At 35.1% G+C, this 11,541-nt stretch overlaps 1 pseudogene; it reads right to left on the reverse strand.

Moving 5' to 3' along the window:
* Positions 1 to 9,698: 9,698 nt before the first annotated feature.
* LOC149575805 (putative protein S-acyltransferase 7 pseudogene) lies at positions 9,699 to 11,081 on the reverse strand (annotated as a pseudogene).
* Between the last annotated feature and the right edge of the window lie 460 nt (positions 11,082 to 11,541).

Genomic DNA, 11,541 nt, shown 5'->3' on the forward strand with positions numbered 1-11,541 from the left:
AAAAAATTATTTGGTGTGAGGTTGACTTTATCGTCAAATTGGTTGGATAATGCAGTACAATATCATAATTTGTTATTTGAAAGAAGTGTAGTAAATAATAGATTGTTCGAGTAAATTTTTAAACCCTACACTAAAATAAATCTAAGCCTGATGAAATCCACATTATTAGAGTGAAAACTCCAATCTGTACTAGTACGTTGTTAACGTGAAGTAGAAGGCCATATTTTGACCACAGTTTTATGGTGTTAATGTGAAGTAGAAGGCCATATTTTGACCATAGTTTTATTGGGACAAACTAAATTGCAGTGATGAATTTGAACCCCCACAATTTGAATTTAGAACTTGGATTCGTGTGTTCAATTTTGTATTCATTCTAAGTTCATAATTGAGAGGGTAGTTGCATAATAGAGATAATTAGTACACATAAATGTAAGAGCCAGGAGTTGATTGATATGGTTTCATCTTGGTCACCGCCTAAGATTGATATTAAATATAGGAATTTTCTTTGCAGAGCTATTGCTCAAAGACTTCATGAGCATACACAGAATATATATATATATATATATATATATATATATATATATTTGCAGCTAGAAGAGACATGCCATTCTCTCGTACTGTTGCCTCGCCATTCTAAGATCGTACTTCAACTGCTTCGAGGGAATGATCTTCGCTTCCTTCTTTGACTCCCTCTGGTTTGGAGTGTGGGACAAAGCAGAGTCCACATTGGCTCTGGAAAAGAACCAGCACAAAAATCCAGCGATGACATATTGGAAAGATGTGAGGGCGATGGAGGTGAAGTACCATGTATGCTAGGTTGTGTACGTCACCTCCTCAAGGCTTGCCCCATATGCATGAGTTGGATTTCAAATTTAGCCATTCTCAAGATTTCAACTACTTTGACAAAGTCAATGCAATTATTTTTTTATAGGAGCTCTCAGATATTTCATGGCAGTGTTGTAAGATACCACCAATATTAGTTTGTTTCTGATTTGAACAAGAAATTGAATGAAACTAATACATTTTTAAATGAATTTGGTGATCTACTATCATTGTCCAAATCGACAAGTATTGTTTGTTTGGTGTGTCAGTTTAAAAAATCCACCTTATTAAATTCGTATAGCCCAAGGTTCAAATTGTTGGGTGATGCGATGCACTCCCCTGCCCACAGGTGGTTAATTATGTGGTGTTCCATGTTCACTAACAGTCATGGCTTTTGGTGCAACAACAAATGGGCCCTACAATTGGTATCAGAGCCAATTTTGGCTTGAGCAGAGATGTAATGCCCTGCCAAGGGATCAAAGAATTAATCTAAAATTTTACTAAGTTTGCCAAACAATTTTTCTTTTTTTTTTTAAAACATGAAAGTAAAACCATTCATAACATTTGCGGAAGCAATAGTAACATCCAACTGAAATTAAACATAAAATAACATAACAGATTACATTCTTTAAAGATCCCTTAATGTTGTATCACGTCTAGACTAACTATTAACATAAAATAATAATGATACATCTAATGTACTTAAACAATATACAACTGTCCATTTTTTTAATTACATTTTAGTTTAGCTCAATCATCCACTGTACATGTTGCAAGGTATGAAAAGCTTAAAAGAATAAACATCCATGTAAATAAGGTACATCAACAACCAATATTAATCCATGATGCAATAACATAATGAAGCCATAAACCATACATGATACATCATCATAGAAGATATAAACATTCATAATATAATACAACCATATATCACAAACATAACTAACTAAGTGCACGGTTCCTCCCAACCTTAAATAGCATCATTAGACCATCATGGATCTTAGCCATCCCTTTGTGTGTAACATTCCAAAGCACCGAAGAGATCATCGGCTATAAACATAGTAGGAATGTCACTCCTAAATCATCCTACTAACATGCAAAGTAAAGCATAAGATAACATCATCTAACATATGCAAATCATCAATATAAGAAACATACCAGTAAATGCATCCATCATAAGGTATATCATCTATCATAATGATCCAAGAACATAATGAAGATAAATACCAACCAAGAATGCTCCAGCCACGGTGTCTCGAACGGATCTCAAATGATAAGAGTGATAAAACACTACCACCCAACCGTGTGGAACCTAAGTGGTCCACTCCCACCGTGCTGAGGAGATAATCTCAAGTCCCAGATAGGTTATCAAAACCACAAAGCATAAATCTCTATAAGTTCAAGAATCCTAAAAGTATACTACTCAAAGGTTCCAACACACACAAAATTGACATCTAATTCTCAGAGGCACAACAATGACATGTAGGAAACCTACTATGCAAGCGGGAAAGTGTCATCGCATTTATCACGTACAAGTTACCCTGGTAGTTAGCTAAACTCCAAGAGTCCATACTGATCTCATGCGGCCACTAGTATCCTCTCATACTGACGAGGCATACTACGGAATGTAAGGTCGCAACCATGCGTTCTCTCTACTCCCATCCTAGTCTATACAAGCACTCGAGGCATGGGCGAGAACATCAAAACAATTATCTTTTTAGGTTCATTTAATCCCCATTTAGTGTGTAAATGTTATCACTTATTAACCAAACTTACAATGAGTTACCCTGACAGCCACTTAGGGCCCCGGCCCCCATTGCAAGCCACTTCTTGACACTACAAGTAAATTACCTACCCTAAGCTCATGGAATCATAAATCTCCACAGTCCTGTACAAGCGACTGTAAAGAAAATCCAAAAGATAATCCATAAAAAGAATCATCAAATATCCACAATATAATCATCAAATATCCATAATAAGAATCATCAAATCTCCATGAGCATTTGGAAAAGCATCCATAGAAAATCATGACCACAACAGTTCTCTATTGGCAACTGAAGACATCACTGATAATCATAAATATCCATTGGTTCTCAATAACCAAAATATATCTCAAAATCATACTGATCGAAGACTTCAAAATGGTTGAGTCAAAACATGTCACAACATGACATCATCAAGAAATAATTCCACATTTCAGTCCCATCATGGCGACTAGAAAATAATCCAAGGATAACTGATCGATGACTCAAAAATGATTAGCTCAAGTGTCTCATACATCTCAGCTTCACACATGAAGACTGATGAACAATAACAATCAGTAAATACAAACATTTCATAGAGCATATGATCACATTACCATGGTTGGGCTTATAAAGATCGAGACCAAATAAGATCAACATGCCATCACATCTCATAACCCCCGAGCCTCTGGTAACAACCTAGGACTGGTCATCACTAACCAACCCAAAAACTCAAAACAAGAAGCATAAAGAATACACAATGCAAACACATTTTTGGTTTTGCTATAATCTCATAGTTGAATAATGTGTGGAGTTTCATTTTCCATTTTCAAGTGTAGGGGTTTTAGTTTCCTATTTGCAAGTATACTTCAAGTGTCTTAAGTTTCATCATTTGACCTACAAGTCAACCCATCTGTTCCCCGATAGCATTATCCTTCCATTATTAAGAATTACATTCTAAGAATAACTTAAGGATAAATATTCACTAAAATGATCATCGTTGACCTTTAATTAAATTGTTCTCTATATTTAACCATGATCCATATTCTAATTGATTAACTCTTCAAATTTCCAAGGATCATTATTCGTTATATTATAAGAGAGCCAATTACTAGTCTTTGAATAAGAAGATTATAAGTTTATTAAGACGATCAATTAAATCATTCAATTAACATAGGTACGCAATCCATGACTTTTATCATTCTAATAATACTTAATTAAAACTTAATTAAATATTACTAAAATTTAAGCCTCCTAATTCAATCGTTGTAATAATTAAATCATCACTAATAACCATTAAAATATCTAAGGTTATTATTCAAGTCATTAGAATAAGAGTTATCAACTTTGATAACAATATTTTTACAATCTCATTATAAGAATTATATCAATTAAATCTCTATTACATAACTTAATTATTAATTAAATCTAATTAACTTTCATTAATTGATTTAATTAATAATTGCATAACCATAGCAACGTTCCAATTAATATCAGTTGACTAATAACTAACTAGAATTCTATAAGTTAAAAGTCAACTATAATTCAATACTCAAATGATCATATTAATAATTCAATAATAATAACTTGCTAATATTAATAACAAGCTATATTGAAAATCTTAATAATAATTCTGTATGACCACATTCGTCATCTTTCAAAGAATACCAACATTCTCTTAACTAATTCGTATTATCATCAATTTTTCAAATAAGACTCTATCGCACAACTTAATTATTAATATCATAGTTATAATATCAACTCAATGAATATCAATTGATTAAAAATCAATTATACTTCAAATCCAAAACTAATATCCTTACAAAACTTTAATCAATAAATAATCTACACTAGATTAAATCTAACCAAATTTATTGAAAACCATTATTTATTAATAGTTTGTTAGACCCAACAAACATTAATAAATAATAAACTCATCAAAACTATTATTATTCGATCTAGATAATCTTTACATGACTTCATTAGTTAATATTTGACTAACCCTTAATACCATTAAGGTGTATCAATAGGCGTATTAACCAATAACATAATGATTCAATCTTAATCCAATATAAATTATCATCTCACAATTATTTAATATATATTAAATAGTATTTAATATATATTAAATAGTATTTAATATACATTAAGTAAAATCAATATTAAAAGTCAACCATTAGACTCCAACCCGCTAATACTCATATATAACAATTATTATCATAAACACTTATAAAATAACAATGTCAAATTCTAACACTGCATATATATATATATATATATATATATATATATACAAAATTAGTTATCAATTATTACTGTATTTAAAGTGTATATATATATATATATACAGATTTACAAAAGAGAATATATACTTAGATTTAAAGGGCTTTTTTAAACAAGAATTTTCCTTTTTAAATAATTTTTTTCTAAACATATCCACTAATCCATCCAATAGGTTTAACTATAAATTTGAAATCATCATTCTCAATTTGATTCTAATTCGAACTCAAACCCGTTTAGATCTAATTTCTTCCTTAATTGGATCTAGGGTTTTTCTATTATTTTCTCCTCAACCAAATAGGATATCTAGATTCCAATTTTCAAATTATAGATTCAATCATAGAGAGTATTCAGACACATATAACAAACACGATGAAGACAGGAAGAGAAATAGTGCAAAGAGAATATGCGAATATCACGAGTGCACCTGGACACTGATGCTAATCCACCATGCCTCGGAAGTCAATAGAAAATCCCTTCCTTCTCCATCATTGCAATTTCCTCCATGACCCAAGCCAACCAAATCCTCCAAGTGACTAGAAGTGCTAGAAGAAGCATAAGAGTATGTAGAAAAATATGAGCATGTAGAAGCATATGACCTTCTCAAATGCATGTAAGCTTGAAGCTTGAAGCTTTCATTTAAGCTTGTAGCTTGTAGCTTCCATTAAACTTGTCCAAACACACTAAGAGAGCCTCAATTTAAAGGCCTCTAAGATGCATCTAGAGTGTCTCTAGAAACAACTAGAAGATAAGCATGACAACCAAGCATGAATTTTCTCCAACCTTCTAGATGAGTCTTAAGGTTGTAGACACCATGTGCTCAAATAAAATGCTAACTTCTAAGTGTAGACAACTTAGTGCATTCTTAGAGTGCAAACCCCTGTGTTGTCTACATGACAACTCACGAGAATTTGCCAACTCCTATGTGAACAAATATTAAAATAATGCACAATCATTAATATAATATTTATTTTACTCTTTCCAATTTAATTTATTTATTTATTAAATCTCATGCACTAACTTTAATAATTTCCACTTTTCAATCTTAATATATTTATATTTTAATCACATAAGATTTAGAATCTTTTAATAATTTTAATATATTTTTCACTTTTAAATTTCATTTTCAAAACTTAATTTGCTAAAATATTTATTAGCTTTAATAATAATATTACTTAGTCATTTATTTAAAAATGAACTCCAAATATATTATTATTAAAATAAATGTTGTCACATTCCAAATTTTAAAATTATAACTTTTATCTTCAAATTTAATTATTTTATTTAATTAATTTCCAATTAACTAAATAAAATAAATATTAAAATACCATATTAATTTTCCATTAAATTAAACCATTAATTAAATCTTTTAATTAGGCTTAATTAATAGAAAATACTCCAAAGACTTCACAAGGTAAAAATATGAAACCCATCATAGCAAAATACATACAAAATCAAACCAAGGCTTAATATCATGAATCATGTCATCTGACGCATTTAGAGGGTACTCAACTCAGATACTTGTCCTAATTTTTCAATTAGAACAAATGGCTTAAAGGGTTGGGATTTGGACTTGAGAATTTATCTCCCCTCTCTTATCATTGAGATAATGTGATAGGGTACGCTCATCTTGGCAATTCAGGGAAGTCGATACCCGGTACCTACAACCTGCATAAAAAATCACGCATGTACAAGCACAATATATACTAAGCTAAACAGGCAATGGCAGGAAGTGGTGCATCGTGTAGATCCCGACTAGCAGGTGACTACGACTCCCTTCCTTAACCACATCAGACACACCATACAAAAGTAAACACGCAAAACAAACACACACACCATACACATGCAAGTATGGGGTAAGTATCCATAAGAAAACACATATGATAATAAATCATCTAACTAATCATCATCAATAACTGCGAACACTGAAAATAATCATCATGCATATGTGAAATGTAAAGTACCAAGTAATCTCATCATATAATAACTGAATCCATAGCACAATATCTGATAGTCTCAAAACAATGTTGCTAACCATCAACATAAAACCAGCTCTAAAAGAGTTCAACAATGATAACAAAATACAAACCAGGGGCAGGCACTACAAGAGATGGAGGAAGAAGAGGATGATATTGATTTTGTTATTGACAAGTTTCATGAAAATCTAGACTCGGTTGAAGAGGAGGATGCTGAAGAGAGTAAGGATGAAGTGGAGACCAACAGTGAGGAGGATTATGAAAAGGAAAAATTTGTGAGATTGAAGGAGGAGAACTTCTTACTCACAGACCAACTATTTTGCTTGGCCCAGAAGTTGGAGGTTTTGTGTCGTATGTTGAATGTTGAGAAAGATAACTTTGACAAAGAGTGGGAGTTTTTTGAACAGTATGTGTTTCAGGAAGAGGAAAATGATGTAATCTTGACAAAGGACTCTTTTCTCACAAAAATGTATGTCTCATTGATAGAGATGTTTCCCATTGGTGGAAAGAAATCACAAGAGGATTTTGGGTGCCTGACAATTGAAGATCTAAGGAGTGCAGAGATTATAGAGCTCAAGGAGGCCAAAAAGAACCAGGGGCTCAAGGTTGCACATGATCTAGAAGCCCTTGACATGTCAGAGAATGAGGTCCTTGATGATTTGTTGTTGCAGATTGCTGAAGTAGAAGCAGAGTGGGATGCATTGACTGCAGTGGAAGACTGGCAAGAGGCCCAAGTTGTTGCTCATCCTGAAAATGGCGAGGTCCATTTTGGAGATAGAGTAGGCCAAGGAGAACGAAGTGTGAGATCTGACAGTGAGTTAGATTCGTCTTTAGAAATGGATGACAGTGAGTTTGACAGAAAAATAGAAGGAAATGAAGAGGTGTGTGTCTTTGAGAAGTTTGAAAAGGAAAGAGTGAGTGCTCCAAGACTAGTCGGTGGGAGCAAGAAAACTGGCACTGTGCAAGTGGTATGCCTTGAGGCTTCTGCCACCATCAGGAGCAAGAAAGTGAGGCGTCTGCATCCATTACCTGATATTGACATTGAGGAGGTGTAGTCGCGGACTATTGTAGCAGAAAATTTGTCAAGTGATTATTCCATCCAATATCCGAAAAAGTTTTTTGGTGTTGCACCTATCAATTTTCATCGTAGTTTTGGGGATTTAGTTCCCACGATACAAAAAGTTGACGTGCATGAGCAGACAAACAAGGCGCTCTTTGTAGAAGAAGGTGAATGGAAAGACAGAAAGGCAGAGAGAAATCGACAAGATGTTGCGGTTTTTGGCAGTATTAATTTCTTCCACCATCCACAGCTGCAGAGCCGTCCACAGCCATAGACAAACAGCCGCATACAGCGGCCCAAGGTCATTTCAAAATCAGTCTTCAACTACCAGTAGTTGCATATATTAATTGATATATATTAATATTATATGTCATACATGTGTTTGATATTCTAGAGAGTTCTCAAACCTCTATAAATAGAGGCATTATGTAAAGATTTGAGTATCAGATGTTTATCTGATCATGGTGGATCAGTAGAGCCCATTTTGGGTTTCTCATGGTGGATCATGAGTGGATGGAATGCTGTAGCATTCTATGGATTTGTAATAGATTTCAGTTATGTTAATGAGTATAAGTGTTGTAGCACAATTTGATGTCTTTGTGTTTTGCTTATTGATTTGAATGTTTATCATTGTATTCATGTTTGCCTTTGATCCACTCTATCCACCTCCTTCAAGTGGTATCAGAGCCAATGGAATATGATCCTAGAGATCATGGAGAGCTCAAGAAGTTTAAAATTGGTGAAGAGTGTTGTGGCAATGTAGGCCAACAAGCAATGGCATTTGAAGTTATTTTCTGCAAGAATAAAGAGAAGAACAAGTCAAGAGATTGCTATGAGAAACAAAGAAGCTGTGAAAAGGAAGAAGCCAAAGTTGAAGTGTGCGTTAGAATCATGTGGAGCATCTTTGTGCAAGTGGGAGTGCCAAAGAATGCATACACATGACATGGAAGATATTGATCATGGAAATTTTTATTATGTTTGTGTTTGAAATATGTGTGTTAGTTGTTATACATTAGTTGTTAAAGTTAAGTTAGTTATCTTAGGTGTAACATGTTGAATAAAAGGTGAGATGGTGTGCTAAAGCTCGTTGTCATAGTGCAAAGGTCTCTGTGAGAGCTGATTTGGAGTTTAAGTGTTGAAATTTGAATGAGAAAATGTTTAAGGCTTTGTCATATCAAATGTGGTCATGTAATAGTAGATTGCTGAATTCATATTCCCCAATCAAGTGATGAAGATTGAATGAGAATTGCTTGTTAATAATCTATTGTAAGGGGTGCATTATCGGTTGTACCCGACACCCGAGAGTTTGACTGAATGCATTGATGAACCATGTATCTGAAAAGGATTCCTATAGAACTAGCGAGTACAGCGGTTGGGCACCCATGTATCTCGGTAGATGGATTTCTTTTTATATGGACTCAATAATTAGTTTGATGCAAATACAAAAGAGAAAGGCCCAGAGTGATGATAGTTTCCCTGTAGTGATGATTCATGGTCAGTAGAACCAATGAATGCTTGGTTTGTAAACCATTGGAGTGGAAAGTTTATGGTGATCTTGAAACCATCTGTGTGATATTTGTGGAATTCGTGGTGAGCTTGGAACCACTTCAGAATTGCATTGGTTAGGGGTAAGCCGTAAAACCCGAAGTAATTATAATGAGGGAAAACAATATAAATGCAGTAGCATTAGTGGAAGAAATTAAGGGGGAGTGTTGGCAGTATTAATTTCTTCCACCATCCACAGCTGCAGAGCCGTCCACAGCCACAGACAAACAGCCGCATACAGCGGCCCAAGGTCATTTCAAAATCAGTCTTCAACTACCAGTAGTTGCGGTGGCCAATGCACTGCCCAACCCACGGGCAATGATGATCAAATCGCTCAACACAGTTGTTGCAGATAGAACAATGTGAACAACGAGGAGGACGATACAACATGCAAGTGTCGCAGTACTTACTCTTCACTATAACCCCATTTACAATCACATCTGTTGTGCGTGGTAATTTATATCGTGATGTTCCATCATCTCCCCATCCTGGATTACCAGTCTCATACTCTGGCTCTGGAGGGTGTGCATTACGAGGTATTATGCCAGGATCTCTTGCAGATGTAAGAAGAAGAAGAAACAAATCATAAATTGTGAAGATAATAGCAATAGCCATTATAAAAATTCCAAGATGATGAGGGAATTTATTCACAAGTTCACTTGCAACCAAACTACAAAATACTGTCACTGGAAGTACTATAAGGAAAAGGGTCATTGCCAATGACCGCACATCTGGACCAAATATAAGCCTTCCACCAAGAAAGAACCTATTGCTGCCTCTCCAGATTTGATACACTCGCTTCGTCACTGGAGTCTCGTCCATTCTGCCTTGCCTGCTTCCAACGGAAGATTGCGGAGGCGGAGCCACATACATCTCGTACTGTCGAAAATATATCCACAAATCTAAATCTCTTATAGCCTCAATCCAGCAAAATTCACTGAGGAAGGCTCCGGTTTAATAGTTATACTCTGAAGGGGGGAAATGCTACAATATCAGCCTATGAACAGCGAAAAGGCGCAATATTTGTATCATTCAATGCATGATAGTATACAATACAGGATTTGAGGATCGCCGATGTAAGCTCTGCAGCAACAGAACAAATGCTGAATGAACTGACCATAGAAACGCCAAAGGGGCGCAGATATAGTGTCATTAGACAGAGGGCTACGATCAGAAATCTGACTATTCTCTGATTGGAATAATATCTACAAGAAAATGGCGAAAAAGCAAAAGATTTATGTCATTGAATAGAGAGTAGCAAACACAACATGATTTCCCGGCCGCTGCTGCAATCATACACAAAACAGAGCAAATGCTCAAAATACTGGCCCGGAAATGGCGTGGAGGCACAAATCTCTGAATGCGGATAGAGCTAAACAAGCAGAACCCGATTTTGAGCTCGCACGCATCGGATATACATCGAGGAAGCAAATGCTCGAAGCATCCGCTGGAGAGAGACGTGAAGCAGCAACATTTGGATCATTTGATAAGGAACTGCGATCAGAAGACGATTACAAAGCCGCCACTGCACCCGAGCTAAAGCATTCGCCGTAATCAGGAAAAACATTTACCAGATCTGCGCCTCTAAACCCTCCCAGGCATTATTGTTGCGTTATGCTCTTTCGCTCTACGGGGGAGGAATCCCTTGCAACACAGAACTTGTTTGGATAGAAAAGACAAAGACAGACTGTCCACGGTGAACAATCCCTTACCACCTTTTTATAGTAATCAACAGCTATTTTTGCCTGCTGGTTTTCCTTTCTCTACCCGTATCAATGATCATAGGCATGAAATAAATGGGATTCCTAAGGTAGAAGCCATTTCTAAGAAGCTTGCAGAAAGCACAATTTTTCCAAAGAGCATTAGCAGCACAGTCACACTGTTTGTAGCGGCAATGATGGTAGCACTGGATAACTTAGGGACTAGATTGTGCAGTATATACAACAAGAAGTTTGAAGTTGAAGATAGTTTTATGCAGCAAACCATTAACCAATATGTTGGAAGCTATGGGGAGATGAATAGCTTTAAGCTACTGCATGGAATGGTTCTCAGTGAGGAAGGGGCATGGAACAGTCCATCACTCATGTGGGACAGTAGTTTCAGTTCTTATTATGCA

Source organism: Cupressus sempervirens, chromosome 2, assembly GCF_028749045.1.
Source record: "Cupressus sempervirens isolate cs-2001-9-10 chromosome 2, ASM2874904v1, whole genome shotgun sequence".
Taxonomy (NCBI): domain Eukaryota; kingdom Viridiplantae; phylum Streptophyta; class Pinopsida; order Cupressales; family Cupressaceae; genus Cupressus; species Cupressus sempervirens.